The 12,942-nt window shown below is 41.0% G+C and overlaps 1 protein-coding gene across 1 annotated transcript in view; it reads left to right on the forward strand.

The window, feature by feature from the left end:
- The window catches only part of LOC101160156 (receptor-type tyrosine-protein phosphatase gamma), a 228,475-nt gene that overhangs the window by 1,008 nt on the left and 214,525 nt on the right, over positions 1-12,942 (forward strand). The gene's annotated exons all lie outside the window — the stretch shown is intronic.

A 12,942-nucleotide genomic window follows, 5' to 3' on the forward strand; every position in this document is an offset into this window, starting at 1 on the left:
CGACGAGGAAGATGAGATGCTCTTCATCCTCTCACAGACAGCAGCTTCACAGACCTCATACCGACATTTGAGGCGTGGATGTGGCTCACACATCTGCAGCTCACTTTGTTCCTCTCAGTGGATCATCTGTGGTGCGTTCAGGTACCTCACTGTTGTGGTAGCTGTCAGGTTTAGGTACAGGACAGCTCCTTGTCCTCACACCAGAGCTGCAGCTCTCAGGAAGAACATGAAAGAATAAAGACATCCACCGCCACTCATCTTCCTTCAGCAGGAACTCTGATGAAGCTCAGATCTTCTCTTCTTCTTCTGGGGTTTTTGTTGAACCTTCTCTCGCTGTCCTGCAGCAGCATCCTGAGAGTTTTCTCCCTTTTAAAACTAAAATTTTGTACAGAGAGATCGTATTTTTGTCTCCCAGAAACAGGACAAGAGAAGTTAATAAAAATTAATGGATGCCTGTTGAAGAAAAGATGTTTAATGAAGTCACCACGGATGTGAAAAACAGCTGATGGAGACGTCTGCTGCTAGTTTAAGAGCTGGCACACAGTTTAAGTGAAGATCAGGGGAAAACAATGGGAGTGAGACCTTTCGCTGTGTTCCTTCTCCTCGTCTTCATCACCACAGTGGTGTAGAGCAGGTTTTCTCCTCTGGAAGCCTTTCAGGCTGTGCCCTGCTGTGGTGCATGCTGGGAGAGCAAACTATCTCGTAATCACGGCTGCTGCTGCTGCACACTTTGCTGTTTGGTTGAGGCTGGAGGTGGAGTCCAGGATCTTCAGGTGAACGTTGAGAAATGATGGCGAGAGACGTCATATTGAGGCCTTTTGTTTGAGTGGGGCAAATAACGTCTTCCGGCTGACACCGGCATCACTTTTTCACGTCATCGTCGGCCCCCACCTCAGGCCCGGCGAGAGGAGGAGGAGGAGGAGGAAGACAGAAGAGGAAGGAGATGTTTGTCCTTCGGTGTGTAATTTCACAGAATGAAAGATGAAGGTTCTGTCGCTGCAGGCTGCAGCCGAACAACCCAGCAGTCACTGCAATTTCACAACAAGCGCCTGAGCTTCCACGTCCTTTCACCCCCACAAAGAGACACCCCCCACCCCACCCATCCATCTCAGTCTCTGTCACCCCCCCCCCACCTCCTGTCTGCTGTGAGTCTGTTGGTGCTGGATCAGGGACAAATGACATGAAGGGGTTTGTTTGTCACCTCCAGCAAGCCTCCGTGTCACACACCTCCACTCTGCTGTGAAACGGGGGGGGTGTCTGAAGGCACCTGGTTTCCATCATCATCACACCATTATCCCACTGCTGCTTAGTCTGAGTCCAACAGAACCACCCCCTTCAGATGGCTGTGAGGGAAAATGCAAACGAGATGTGAGCATCGCATGTTTCTCAAACATCCTCGTACGTTTGTGCTCTTCTTTAGGCTACGTTCACGTCGCCCTTGGCAACATGTGTTCAAGCAGCCACTTCCAATGACAGGCCTACGAAAATGTGTGCTTTGCCTTGTAAGGTCAAAACTCTGGCGCTCACATGTCACTGAGCACATTTTAAAATCCAGGTTGAACTTCCATCAATCTGGGATTTTAGGTAACCTATGGATGGCGTCCCTTCTCAACTGTTTAAAAAATTGATCATAAAGGAGAAAGTAATAATTGCGAGTTTGTGCCCCGGCAGGAATTCTGTGACACCAAATCTTTCCGATATTGAAATAGAGCTTTGAAAGAAAAAAGCCTGGAGTGAGATTTGCACCACTTCCACATTTCACTCCACGCCTCTTCCAACTGTAGGTGGCGAACATGCACTAGTAAACAGTAGCAAAAGAAGAAGCCGGAGAAGCCCCTCCCTGCTGGTCCAGTGTGAACACTATGGGTTAAATGCGCATTCTTGAATGTACGTGGTGCCCGGTGTGTCCGTAGCTTTATAAAAGAATCCGTGAGTCCCAACAAAGGGACTTTGAAGAACGTGCATTCGGTGGGTTCCAGAATGCACGCCACATGCCCGCTGGGAACACGGCGTTAGTATTATGATTGCTTGGAATACAAATGAAAACATAATAAAAACTCTTAGAATTGAACTAAATATTTTCATCTTATTATCACGAAGCTCTAAAATCTTGGTGGACAAAAAGACATTTTATTTATGACAGAGAGCATGCTGGGAAGACAGTTTTCCTCTTGCAAGCGCGTTTCTCTATGACTCACGGATTCCTCGTTCCAGCTCTTCCCCAGATGTGCAGGTTAGTCAGATCAGGGCGTCGTTGGCTGCTTGAATTGTGAATTTAGTGACAGTTTACCCGCCGTAAGAGTGATGAACGCTCAGATTCAATCTCCATCACCACTGAGCTGGGAGGTGAGTTCTGAGGTAATGAGGGGCGTGGCCTTTTGACAGACAGGGAAGTGTCAGTCTCTCATCTTGCTTCCTGGACTGACAGGCTTGTCAGTCTCACATGTTTGTGCATTTTCGATAAAGGCTGTGGTTTGGAAAGGTTAAAAGTGGCTCCAAGTGGGCCATGTCATCATTTTCCGTGTTTTGTTAGAAATGTAATTGTGTTTTCTTGAAAACCTTCATTCCTTTTCTTGATCTTATGTCTTGTGTCTATTTTATTTCCAAGGTTAGTAGACTAGAAATTAAAAATACTCACTTTTCTTCTCAGAGGTTCTATGTTTTGTATCTGATTTTGAAGATGGAAGTGAAGTCAGTTCTCCGTCTTCAGCCCTGTAATGTATTGACAGTGGGAGACAACCTGATACCACAGCAAGGTGCAGTTTTAAAAGGAGCTGCGACTGATGGGCTGTCAGCCAGCTCAGAGGCTGACAGGAGAGCAGCAAACAAGCAGCAGGAGTCGGGGAGGGAACCGACGGGACGGGAGACAGGAAAACAAGAGAACATGTCAGGAAACAGAGTCCTCCTCTGAAAACAAAGCCGAGATGCTGCTTGTCAGTTTGGAAACGGGGAGATTAACTTTGACACAGAGGGAGCTAAAGAGTGAAGGTGCTGCATTTATTTATTATTTACTGTTTGTTTACTGTTGGCCATGGGCCCTCGTCCCCTGCTGACGACATCCTGGCGCTTGTCAGGACTTCCAGGCTCTTTGTGTTCTCTGTCAGGCTGGATTAGTGGCTGCTCCCTCTGGAGTCGTGACAGCTCTCCGATGCCGGCGTGAACGCTGCGCGTGGGTGTTCCTGCCGTTTCCCAGAAGTGCTCCTCTTCTGATGCACTTCTCTGCATCCGTCATCCAGCTGGCACGCAGATGGAAGCAGCTGTCTGTAAAGTCGTGTCACCTTCTTACAGTCATGTGTACTCTGTCAGAGAACGGGCCTCAGGTTCACGCCGTACTGTTCCTCCGGTCTTCATCCTTCTGCCTGGTTTTCTAGAATTGTGTTCGGCTCCTTTGTAGGGGTGCAACGAATAATTACCTTAATCGATTTATATTCCTACGATCCACAGTCTGAAACAAGTTGTTAATCGAATCAAATCCATATATCCCTTTATAGAAACATTTCAAAATGACATAAATCGATTATCTGGAAGTTGGAAAATACCATTTGGATTGTAACATTACAGCCACCAAGTGCATCACAGCAGACAACACAGATGTGATGACAGCAAAAAACAATCAAGCATCATTACAGTCCAATGTGTGGAAACACTTAGAATTGTGTAAAGACACGTGACCATACAGTGTGATAGAATGTTCTAATAATGTTCTGTTTGTGTTATTTGGATGTGGAAAAACAACAGTGGGATGAACTTTAGGAAGCTAAAATGTGAATGGATTTACTGTTATTTCTTGTTTACTTGTTTGTTTGCACACATAGTTAATCTACACTTGATTATTCAACAAGAAATACAAGAATCTGGAAAACTTCACTTGCACTGTTCAGTAGGTATTTATCTCTGAGTGACGCCTGTAGAATTTTTGGCTAAAGGTGTCCTGGATCTATTTCAGGCCTGTGATCTGTTCCTTCCAAATGAACCAATATCAACTATGAATTGTTTTGGCAACCACTGCATATTGGTATGAATTAAAATGTTCAAATGAATTGTTACACCCCTACTCCCTTGTTTCTTCTGCTTTTCAAACATTTCTTTTCCGCTATTTTCTTTTTTTTATTTGCGAGTCCTTCATGCAGCAGGGTTTGTTGGACTGTAATCAGCTCCAAATCGGTCTTTTTGGCTTACTTCATAAAAGTCTGAGGATTCAGCTTGGGTTGAAGTGTCACAGTCACGATGCAGCTCCTGCCAGATGTTGATCCCATCATTGTGCTTGATTTTCAATGCAGCTCCAGTAAAACTTTACAGTCAGAGATTGACGGCATTAACTAGCATGTTTCTGGAAGTACAGCTTTTTTTCAGGAATGGCGGGGGCTTCTCATAAAAGAGCTCTACGAGATGCATAAAAGCCAATGATTGGTTTTTACTGTCCACAGTAGTGGTTTTCTAATAGAAGGCAGTCAAAGGTCTGGTGCAGGGCTGTACTTTTTAGTTGTAGCTGGAGCTAAGGTAGCAGGGCAATTGTTGAAGAGCTGGTGTTGTAGTGCACTAAGTCTGGAGCTTACATTTGTCAGTTTTCATTATTGACATAAAAAGTGCATGTTTACTTGTCCATCTGTCTATCCTCACTACACATGTTCACCCAGCAGACATTTTCAAACTTTTTCACGACCCCTGCTCCGTTAGATTTATGCTGTTGGCGGTTTTTCTGTCAGACTTTCAGAGGAAACCAGTTCTGCTGTGCAGCCGAGGAGGACTAAACACATGCAGTTGTCGTTTGTGTGTGTGTGTTGAGAGGAGGAAAAGAAAATGAAGAACTTGGTGTTTTTTTCTTTGATAGAATAATTTATATTCTCACTACTTTTTTTTAAAGAAATGTGTCCACTTTCAATTAAACAAAGAAACTGAGGTGTAAATCAATGAGACCCTGGAGTTTAACTAAGAAACAACAGCGCTCCTGCACTTCACATGTCAGTGCGTCCTTGAGCAAGACACTTTAAACAAAGACAAACTGTCTGAATGTGGCGTGTTGTAGGAGTTGCATTTCAGGGATCCACTCAACCAGAAAAGATCCATATTTATAAAAATGTAGTCAGTTTATCGGGTGACTGAGTTTAACTTTCTGGGCTTTGCTAACCCAGGTGCTCAGGGTTTAACTTACAACCCCCCCTGTGGCATCCATCTATGAAACTGGAGTTTGGTCCTCCGATGAGGTGGTGGTGGGGGTTTTCCCCCCTGTATTTCTTCTCCTGCTCGCCGTTAGTCGGCAGCTCATGTTCCACCTGAACAGTCTTTGGATTTACGGTGCGAACCGCAGCCATCTTTCTCTCTGTAATCCGCTCAGCTCGGGTTTGGCACCGGAGACGATGGATGAGGTGGAGGAGACCAACCAGGCCTGATGCCCCAGAAGCAGCGATGGACGGCAGATCAGTTCAGCCTCTAAAGTGACGTTAATACTGAGTGCTCCTTCCTGCGTCTCTGAACCCGCCTTGTTTTCTGATTTTCCTGGTGTCGGATGATTTTAATGCAGCAGACTGTTTCACATAAACAGCAGTGGAGCAGCTTAGAGATGAGCTTTGGATGTTTGTCTGGATCCAGGAGCTCCTCTTCACAGAGATGCTCTCTCAAGTCTCCTGTTAAACACTGTTGCACTCCACAGACTCAATTTGTATCAACAGAAAATATTAATAAAAGCTAGAATGTTATAAAGTGGCTTTGGGAGTTTACACATCAGTGGAGCACTCAAGCAGCCCACCTCTCATTTGTCAACATGTAGAAGTGCCTGTAAACTGGGAAAAGACTTTTTCATTTTACAGTTTGAAGTTTCTTCACAAAGTGAATCTAACAAATGCAAAAAGAAAATAAAAAAACAAAGAAAAGCGGGGGATAAAGAGATTGTATTTTGTCAACACACAGGGGAAAATATGAATAAAAGTTCACAATGTGTTGAATTCTCAAAGTAAAGAACCCAAATTTTTTATTTTAACCAAGATGAGATGACCGGTTTCTATGGTTACACGGATGCTGAAAATGGATGAATCATAATTATTGCTGTGCAGCACTCAAAGCTTCATACCCAGAAAGGGTTCATTATTATGCAGCATGCTCTGTTTCAAATTGAAACCAGGAGCAGAAAGTTTTTCTTTATTTTTTTAAAATCACATTTGCTGCAGTTTGAATCCCAATACATTTTTATGACATTTGGCATTTTTGAGTTACAATATGAAAAAAGCAGAACAACCAATTTCATAACCCTCAAATAATAACAGGGACACATTTTCTAGATGTTGCTTTTTAAAAGACCAAGTTTATTAAATCTATGCTGACTGCAGATTAGCTAATGTGCGATCATCAACTCCCTCATTTCAGACATGCTGGTCCATGCAAAAAAAAAAAAGGCAACAGCCATAAAACAATTTTAAACCTGTTTTTATTTCCCTTAAGGGCTCAAATAGATCTGTTCTGTCATGATACAGAAGGGTCACCTGTTTTGGCTTATTATAATAGTGATCGTGCGTGTGTACAGAAGTCTGCAGCCTCAACACAGACTCCTGATATCTGGGATTAATCAGGGAAATTTGATAATCTGGTGAGTTTAGATGCACTTCAGGATCCCGAGAAAGGAAATCATTGCTTCACACTTTTTTTTCTTCATTGCCAGTTTTCTTTTGGAACATTTGCGCTTTTATTTGTTACTTAAAACTCAAACTTTTTTGTGGTCTCCGGTTGTACACAGATGTTGTTGTAGTGTAGGAGCTTAAAATGTTTGCACATTTCATTGACACATGAAGAGAAAAACAACTTTCATGTGAAAAGCATGTTCCCCTGGCGCTTTGCTTTTTGCTCATGTTGTGACCATGCCAGGTTGTTACAAGACTATATTATCTTTTTGATAAGAATGGATGGAAAAAACTAAATAACTTGCAGGAAAAGGTTATTTTATTGGAGGAGAAAATGCAGGTGTTTAGATCAGATTTCATATAATCAGTTAATCTGCTGAAGGCTATTAAAGGGTACTTGATTATTCTAATGATCTGAGAAATGAGATGATAATCAAATTTTCTGTGTGCATGTAAATAGTAAATAGACTCAAGGTTGTCTTTGAAAGTTGGAAAATAACCACAAAGCATTAATCTAAGAACACACAAAAAAAGGGGGTTTAACTTAGCTACCCCTGTCTGCACCTTTTATACCAAATCTTTGCTTGCAAAGCTAAAAATATCCACCGAATGACGAGCTTATGATCTCTATTAGTGATAAAATATGGTTCTATCAAATCACACTTACAAGTGATAAGTCACTCACCTGACAATTTACAACTTCACAATTTTTATCACTTTTTTTCCTAATGTTACACTTTTTTTCTTTGTCACACCGAGAAGAAACTTCTAAAGGGTTTTTGATTATAGTCTTTATAAAGTGCTGAACAGACAGCAGAAATGGTCTGAAACACAATGTTGAATTTTAGCCATCAAATATGGAGATTTTTCCACCAATTTTTAAATTATTTTATGTAAAAGTACTTTGTTGACCTACATAAGGACAGCTTTGTAAGAAGCAGAGTCCTAAACTTATGTGCTGTAAAGATATTCTCCATCTGGATATGTTTGATCTGAAACCTGAAGTGATGTTTGTGACTTTGAGGCTCTAAAAACCACTAGTTCCAATTCAAGTTGTTCCTGCCAAAAAACCAAACAAACAAACATAATGCATACTTTATAACAACAATATACAGCATATGAAAAGTCATTATGATGACAAATCTTTCCACATCATGGTGACATGCTGTGAAACAGGGATGGTGCAGATTAACCCATTTTAGGGGAATTTATATCACGCTGCAGCCTTACCTCAGGCTTTTTCCCATAATAAAACCAGCAATGCATAAAGTCATTACACTTTAAGAATATAATAGGAATCTCTTGAATCATACAGAAAAAAAGCCTTAACACAGATCAGTGGACAAGCGGTGAGTTGTATTTGCCGTAGGATTTTTTTGTCTTTAAAAAATAAAAATAAATCTGGCTTACAATTCCCAGTCAATTGAGATTTCATCAGTTTTATTTCTTCTAACCTAATCTTTTTCCATAGCTATTTATGCTTTTTTATATAATTTAACCACATTTTGTTCTATTCTGTTATATTGCACTTTGTTGTATGTAATGTGTTGTAAAAAATAAAGTTTGAACAGATCTTGTTTTGCTTGATCATATTGTGTTTTTTAGTTCATATTTTTGCTTGTTGCTTTGTTCAGTCTTACAGGACCCTCCCTCGTTACGCCCTCCTCCTTCTCCTCCTTGTTTGACCAATCTCAGTCTGAGGCATTTTTTTTTATCTCAATAGAACTAAGACGAAGCCAAAAAACTAAAAACTGCAACGCTAAGCTTTGTTTTGTATGGATTGCAAACTAAAACCACAACCACCAGTTTTCCTTGTACTCCTAATTAGACAATACGATTTCAGTGCTAAGGCTTTTTCTGCTAAAAAAAAAAGAAATATCTTTGACTCCAGCGCTGCTCATCAGATTTCAGCACTTTTCTAAGAAGTGTAAGCTTTTAGACTCTTTGTCACATAATGTTTTTACAAGTTCGTGTGATTTGGAGCCACTCAAGTACTTGGCTGAGGCGAAGGAAAGGCCAGGACATGATCAGAGCGAACAAGTGTTGACTGGATGAGTGGAGACCGCTCACACCAGGATGTGCCTCCATGTTCCTGCGAATGGGGTAATAACCTCACCCAGCCAAGCACGAACAGGAGCCGCCGCTGTGGAGCTGAAACGTTTCCTCGCGACCAGCCAAAGAGAGCTGCGCTCGTTAAATCAATTTGTCTCTCCAGTCATTACAGTCAAGTTGGCTTTTCATTACAGATCACAGGAAAACACACAAGGAGGCCACGAAAGAAGGAATCTTTCATTGTTTTATTGATCTAATGAACTGTTCTGGTCTTCTACGTTTAGCTCCGTTAGGGAATAGGAAATGCAGATTCAAATTCACAGATGCAGAAAGCCAAAAATGTTCAATTTGTAGTGCGATTTGGAGATGCTGAGCTTCATCATTTAAGCTCTGATAGCAGAAGGCAAAAGAGCAGAATCATTGATGATCAAAATACTTCATCTGCTTCTGACGCCACAAACGACCCCTCCTCGTTCTCCGCCGGTCCTGGTCTAAAGGCTGATTTTTGTGACGAGGTCAATGAGGCTGCAGATAATGGATGAATGGGGGGCAGCGGGGGGGCATTAGCAGTTAGGTCAGATTAGCTCCTGTAGTGAGAGTCACAGCCTCCGCATTTAATTTCTCTAATTAGACCTCATCATCATTAACCAGCTCCTGCCCCCCCCCCACACACACTCCCCAGCATTATCAGAGAAGAGGCAGAGTGAACCAGAAAAGACCAGACAGAGAAATTCCTGTTTCACTGGTGCGTGAGAAATAAGAAAAAGGAAGACACTTCATTTCTAAATGAACACCTGCAGCTGTACAGACATAAATCGGAAACAAGTGAAAACCTACCAGAAAAATGAAAGCTGAAGCATGAAAAAGCCTTTTAATGTCTCCCCTAAAGGAAAACACAATGTATCTATTTAAACATGAAGCCATTATTTTCCCTTTTAATCTAATGTAAAATGATAAGAACAATAATTTGATAAGTAAAAAACAAAATATTTTGGTTAGGATCATGTTTGATTCGGTGAGATTAGGGCAGCAGCAACAATAGTCGTCAACATGAAAAAAGTTAAAATCAACATTCGTTTTATTGATAGTTTTTATTGCAAAATCTCTTAAACACATTAGTAAAATGTGATTTACAAAGGTTAAGTCCTAAGGAAAATGGATGTCTAAATAAAAAAAATAAAAAAGGTTTTGTGACAGATAAATACTTCCACCAAAAATGATAGAAAGATGAATAGTTTAAAGTTTAAAGCCCCACTCTTATGAAAATCCGGTTTTTTGGCCTTTTTAACATGCTCATGTTAACTTTATTCTCACTATGGAGGACATATGTAATGAAAAGAAGCCTAGAATGTTTTTTCTGAGTGTTTCTTTATTCAAATCTCTGTGAATCAGGAGCAGATGAAAAAATGCTGTAGGTAAAAGAGTGTATTTTTGGCGTAGAAAATAAGCTGGGTGTGCCAGAAGCTCTCTGCCCCGCTCCATGATGCATCCACTTGCAGACAAGTAGATCCATGCACGTCTTAGTTTTTCATTGTCCGAGCTGGCTGTGTGGCTGGATAGTTCCAATAATGCTCGCCATTTTTGTTGTATCGATATTATTGGGTTTTGGTTGTGTGGGGCAGTAAGCTACTGTAAACAGAAAGCTCTCAGCAACGTGAAGGAGAAAGGTGTGCGGGCATGGTCAGCGTCAGAAGTTCCACCCACAACTCAGAGGCAAATGTCTGATGTACTACTGCCGCTCTGCAGAAATGATGTTTTAAAAAATGACACAGGTCTTTTGCTTTTGGCTAAAAACAACATAATTATAATTTAAGAGAAACTGAGAATGCTTTTACAATAGATCATAAGATGATTGAAGTGAGTTTTTAAGGTAAATGGTAGAGGCTAATTTAGATAAAGTGCAAAACGAAAAACAAAAGAAAAAGAAAACAGAATATTAGTAAACTGTGCTACAAATTCTACTATATTAGAATTCGAATATTTTATTTATACCAGGCGGAAATTGTACCTGCTATAAATGATTTGGCAACCGCTAAATAATCTGAAAATATACATTTCAGACTTAAATAACAAATAAAAATTGTACAAATGAAAACAAAACTTGGAGAGTAAAAGCTCAAACCTGTGTAATACATACTGTAAACCCATCGTAATGCGTAATATGTTTAGTGTACTGTGCTGTTGTTCTATGCACTGACATGATTTTCAAATTCATCAAATGTGAAGCAGAGTAATATTTTGGAACTCATTTTAGAAAGTAAGAAAAACCTGAAGTTTATTTAGGGATTTCCTAAAGGAGCCAAGTGTTTCTACATTTGATAAAAAACGCTTAGAAACCTTTAAACAGCTGAAAGAAAGAAGGATTTTGAAGGAGCAGAAAGCCAAAAGAAAGAACTGAAAGATGTTGGTTTGAATTTTCCTTATTATTCATAAAATTACAGGTGCCTTTCTATGAAGCTAATTGCTTTTGTATTGAAAAGAAAGAAGAAATGGTTTAATTTAGTTTCATTTTTTGTTTAGAAAAACAACTTTTAGCCCCTTTAACTCAAACCTCACAGAGAGAGAGAGAGGGGTCCTGATGTTACTTTAAAGTTGTGGCCAGCAGGACCTCTCAGAGTTTAAATACAGATTTAGTTTATTTTTTGAAGAGATTACCCAGAGGGCAAATCTGTGGATCCACTGGAAAAGAGCTCCATGAATTATTGATAAAACATCACAGAACTGCCAGAAAGCTTGTAATTGAATACTTTTCCAGGTAGGAGGGATGAGTGTCCTCCGCTCAGTCACATCCAACACAAAGAGGAAAAACTGCTTCAAATTCGTGGAGGGTAGCAGCGCAGGGAGATCCGATGATAAATAAACCAAATAATCATCAGCATAATTTTCCTGACTACTTGTGGATCCATCTGATTTGGAGGTCGACCTGAACAGAAGACATATCTCTTAGAAAAAGATTGCCCAGATTTTCTGTCCTCGTTTTTGTTATATTTGCTAAGAAGAACTTCATCAGAGCTTTATTGTAGTATTATAGGCTGTTTAGATCACATTTTAATTGTGTTCATTATAAAAAGGTACATGTCCTAACAGAAAAGCAGCTTGAACCTTAAGATTTGAAGCCCATATTGGCTTCAGGGTTTTATCCTACAGATGCTGCAACCATCAAGTCTGCTGATCAGCACCATACGGTGCAGGATTTTGAGACTATTGAGACAGGGTGTGGACTTCTTTTGTTCTTTCTTCCAGAGTCATGAGAGTCTTCAGCTGTGCTCTCTGTAGTCGAAGATGCACGTAAGCTACGGACACACCAAGCTGGTGATGCGGGTTCAAGAACATGCTAAATGCTGTTTCTTTCCTTCTTTCTGCATTCATGTTGCAGCAAAGACTGACAGCCTGCAGAAATCCACCTGCTCCTTGGTTTCCTCCACTTTTACAGCCAAAGAGAAGTTTATCCATTCCGATCAATACCAATGTATCACTCAAAAGTGTTAGTTGGATGGTGTTACAAGACAAGAAAAACCAAAATGTACAACTCTCCCTATTTAAAGTTTAGCCTCATACCAACAGGAAGAAGTATTGACTGGTTTACCTGAGGGCGGAGATGTGTGAAGGTTATTGCCATTGAAAGCCTCTTTAGTCTTCTGGGCAGGACATCTGTAGCCCTGGCACCACACAGGACGTCTTCCACAGATGGGGCGTGCCCCCCCCCCCCCCCCCCCCCCCCCCCAGTTTCAGGGTCAGACCAAACAACCAGAGCAGTATGTAGTGGGTCCCCCTTAACCCTTGTGCTATCTTAGATGACCCCACCCTTACATTGACATGTTCTCCCTACCATGACAAAGGTGGATAAAGGTGGAAAGATTTCATGTACCGGTAATCCATGGACACCAGTGAGGTTCCCAAATCATTGAAGAAAAAAGGTTCCGTGTACTGTCTAGTGGGTCTAGATGACCCAACTCCCAATGGTAAAGTGCCTAGGTTAGCACAAGGGTTAAGCTGCTGATGTGCTCCTGTTGAGCTCTTACCTCACCTGGGCTTCTGTTAGGGTCAAAAAAACAGGGGGAAGATGATGTGGAAGATGGTTCCGGATTCTACTTATTCATCCCCCCTCGTCCCCCACAGCCTGAAAGGATCAGCTTCCTGTGACCAATATTGGTTTAGTCTCTTTAGCTTCATCAAACCAAGGGAATAATTCTTGATGTTGACTTAGTTAAGTATTGACTTTAGTTAGGCAATGAAGTCTACTTAGCTAAACTGAATCAACCTGAACAGATTTAATTAG

This window comes from Oryzias latipes, chromosome 5, assembly GCF_002234675.1.
Source record: "Oryzias latipes chromosome 5, ASM223467v1".
NCBI lineage: Eukaryota > Metazoa > Chordata > Actinopteri > Beloniformes > Adrianichthyidae > Oryzias > Oryzias latipes.